This window comes from Colobus angolensis, unplaced genomic scaffold (assembly GCF_000951035.1).
Source record: "Colobus angolensis palliatus isolate OR3802 unplaced genomic scaffold, Cang.pa_1.0 Scaffold284, whole genome shotgun sequence".
Lineage (NCBI taxonomy): Eukaryota > Metazoa > Chordata > Mammalia > Primates > Cercopithecidae > Colobus > Colobus angolensis.
This window is the reverse complement of record NW_012116088.1, coordinates 2,415,898-2,420,102: the sequence shown is the minus strand read 5'-3', so window position 1 is coordinate 2,420,102 and position 4,205 is coordinate 2,415,898. Positions and strand designations below refer to the sequence as shown.

The 4,205-nt window shown below is 40.4% G+C and overlaps 1 pseudogene; it reads right to left on the bottom strand.

Moving 5' to 3' along the window:
• Window positions 1–734: 734 nt before the first annotated feature.
• On the bottom strand, window positions 735–1,331 carry LOC105516584 (annotated as a pseudogene).
• Window positions 1,332–4,205: the final 2,874 nt, after the last annotated feature.

Sequence of the window (4,205 nt, the reverse complement as noted above, 5' to 3'; positions counted from 1 at the left end):
CCTCTTCAAAAACTATTTTCAAAAATACATTTTTTCCAAAAAATAAAACATATGCATAACCATTAGAGCAAACTATGAGGTAGGGAAGAGGGACATCAAATTTTATTTATATTGATTTTCTGAACATTAAAAATAACAAGCAAAATAATTATTCTTCATACATCATTAGGTATTTCAATCAATTTCTTCTTTTTTTTTTTTGATACAAGATCTCACTCTGTTACCCAGGCTAGACTGCAGGGGCCTGATCATGGCTCACTGCAGCCTCAATCTTAGTCTCAAGCATTCCTCCCACCTCAGCCTCCTGAATAGCTGAGACTACAGGTGCATATCACCACACTTCGCTAACTGTATGTGTGTGTGTATATATGAGATGGGATCTCACTATGTTTCCCAGGCTGGTCTAGAGCTCCTCAGCTCAAGCAATCCTCCCATCTTGGACTCCCAAAGTGCTGGGATTACAGATGTGAGCCACCATGCCCGGCCCAATCAGTTTCTTAACCATATCTGTCTCTAGTACAATGTCAAGGGTATTTTCTGAAGAATTAATGATCATTTTTAATATTTTCATAAAACTGCACGCACTACGACACTGATTGAAAGCTTCAATAGACTCTCTTGTCTGTAGATTCAAACATTTCCCATATCTAATTGTTGATAAGTAGTAAGGAAAAAAGTATGCCAGGCTGAAGAGGAGTTTTTTTGGTTTTTTGTTTGTTTACTGTGGATATACTTTAGTCTTTTTTGTTTACAACTGAAAACTCTTGGAATTCAAAATTAATATCCTTGCCAGTGAGCTTCTTATAGACACCAGAAAAAGTCTCAACTCTGTGTTCCACAGTGTTCTGCTGTGTTTGTCTGAATGAACCTTCACGAGCTGGCTGCCATCCAGTTTCATGCAGATTCTCTTGTGCACAATTTCACTCGGGAAAACCAAGTCCTCAAGGAGGGGAATATGCATCGCTGTCGGAGTACAACTCCTGGGACGCTTTCGCTTATTTTTTGTATGGCTTTTTTGAGTTGCCTTAGGCAGAATTCTCCTCTGAATAACAAAAACAACATTCTTCCCCACTGAACTTTTTCTCCAGTTCATGTACTAGCCAGATGTGGATTTTCTGGAAACACTCAGTTGAGGAACAGGAACAAAGATGATGATAGCTTTCTGACCACCACCAACTTCAATTTACTTGGCTGCCGTGATATTCAGCTCCCTGAGCTGAGTCTGAGGTCCAAGTTCATCTCCAGCTTCAGAAGTGCCTGGAAGAGCTACTCTCGAACATATTCAGCTTCTCGCAGCTGGGATTCATGATCTTGGTGCTCGAACTGAACATGGCCTCTTTGCTGAGCTGTGGCTTAAGAAGGGGCCCAAGTATTATAAAAGGCTTCTCAAATTCCAGCAGCCTGAAGAGATTTCTTTAAATCCAACATCAGCTTAATCACAAAAATTTTGCAGTTTTGTCATTATGCATATGTTTAAAAATTATATAAAATTAGGCCGGGCGCAGTGGCTCAAGCCTGTAATCCCAGCACTTTGGGAGGCTGAGACGGGCAGATCACGAGGTCAGGAGATTGAGACCACCATCCTGGCTAACACAGTGAAACCTCGTCTCTACTAAAAAATACAAAAAACTAGCCGGGCGAGGTGGTGGGCACCTATAGTCCCAGCTACTCAGGAGGCTGAGGCAGGAGAATGGCGTAAACCCAGGAGGCGGAGCTTGCAGTGAGCTGAGATCAGGCCACTGCACTCCAGCCTGGGCGACAGAGCAAGACTCCGTCTCAAAAAATATATATATATATATATATAATTGACAGGAAAGCTCTGTTTTGATCCATAGACTATCACAGCCTATTTGGATGCATTTCTGAATTATGTGTATAGTACAACCAATTCCATGTAGAATTTTCCTTGATAGGTTTCAAATTTAGTTTTAAAAAGTTGTTTTACCCTGACGTCATGTTTTTCCAAAAATTGTAAATGTATTTATTAAATAATTTTATCTTCAATGTTGATCTTTCTAACTTAATCTACAACATCCATAATAATGTCAGATGTTTCACCATTAATAGAACAAATTTCCAAATTTAGTTTGTTTTCAATAATTGGGTGAAAAATTCAAACCCTTATAGATATTACCTAATTCTAGAAGTAAACTTTTCTATTTGAACCATCTCAGAACATGGATATAAAGCTGGCACCCATTTAACTGTCTGCAAATTTCTTTTTTATGGAGACAACACACTAACAGCTATCATATTACTTTTTGTATTGCACAAGAAAACTTGGTATAAACAATGAGCAAACTGAATTTAGAAGAGCAGTCACTTGATCTAGAAGAAGAGTCATAATTCGGCCAGGTGCAGTGGCTCACGCCTGTAATCCCAGCATTTTGGGAAGCCAAGGTGGGTGGATCACGAGGTCAGGAGATCGAGACCATCCTGACTAACACTGTGAAACCCCATCTCTACTAAAAATACAAAAACAAAATTAGCCGGGTGTGGTGGCGGGTGCATGTGGTCCCAGCTACTCAGGAGGCTGAGGCGGGAGAATGGTGTGAACCCGGGAAGCAGAACTTGCAGTGAACTGAGATCATGCCACTGCACTCCAACCTGGGCGACAGAGCAAGGCTCTTGTCTCAAAAAAAAAAAAAAAAAAAAAAAAGGAAGAGTCATGATTCACAGAGGGATAGACAAAAGCACCTACGGCCATGGCACATGTTAATCTATCATTGTAAGTCACAATCTTAAAATAACTACCAAAACTGGAAGCAGATCCTGATGCTCCCATAGACTTGTGCCTTCTGGTTTTCAAGTGGTCAGTGATAATATTATGCCCTTTCCCATACCTATGATAAAGCTATGATAAAGTCAATAAATATCTTGCACAAGTTAACCTTTATCATCAGCTTTCTTGTGTTTTTTTGTTTTTTTTGTGGTTTTTTTTTTTTTTGGTTTTTGTGTTTTTTTGTTGTTGTTTGTTTTGTTTTGTTTTGTTTTTTTGAGACTGAGTCTCACTCAGTTCCCCAGGCTGGAGTGCAGTGGCGCGATTTCAGCACACTGCAACCTCCACCTTCCAAGTTCAAGTAATTCCCGTGCCTCAGCCTCCTGAGTAGCTGGGTTTACAGGCATGCACCACCACGCCCATCTAATTTTTGTATTTTTAGTGGAGACGGGGTTTCACCATGTTGGCCAAGCTGATCTTGAACCCCTGATCTCAAGTGATCCACCTGCCTCGGCCTCCCAAAATGCTAGGATTACAGGCATGAGCCATTGCACTAGACCTATCATCAGCTTTCTTGAGAAATTAACATTTGTTTGCTAATTTTTCAACAAACAAGCACATTTTTTAACTCATTGATGTTAAAATAACATTAAAAGTCATTGCAAAATAGAAAAAATATTACTAAACAATGAAACAAATAGTTGCAGATTTCACCACACAGTAATTGACAAAACCACTCTGGCAAGAACATTCAGATTATTTTCTATTATAATGCGGGCAATATGGAGGAAATCAGTGCACCGCATAGAGAATATAATGTGTACTACCACCCAGGACCAAAAGAATTTGCAAGCCCAAGCTGCTCTTCCCTAAGCATCCAGCTTACTGCCCTTGAGGACAGGTATTAGTTATTTTATGCCAGGGTCCAGACAAGAGAGTCATCATGGCTGGATGACTTTTAGATTTAACTAGGGACTAAACTCAAGCGTCTTCACTACATATGTTTCTCTCATATGACCAGAGTCGTCTATGGCAAAAGGTGGAAATACAAAGTAGAGGACTACCAAACCCATTTCCATGTATTTTTAATGTCACTATTAATAACATTTTATTAAAGATAAAGAAACCAGGGTAAATGCTAAACCACCCAAGAAAGACAACAGGCACAAATTTAGACCCTCTTCTACAAACCAGAGCACATGATCATCAGAGAGACAGGCGCCTCTTGGCCTGGCCTATCAGAGCTCTGCAGCCTCCTGGCCACAATGATTCGTTCCAAGTTGAACACATGACTCTTGTTGAACCAATAAGAATCAGCTCCAGATCTTTTGCTGGGAATCTTTTTTTTTTTTTTTTTTGAGAGGGAGTCTAGCTCAGTTGCCTAGGCTGCAGGCACCATCTTAGCTCACTGCAACCTCCACCTCCTGGGTTCATGCAATTCTCCCGCCTCAGCCTCCCGAGTAGCTGGGATTACACTCAGCTTGGA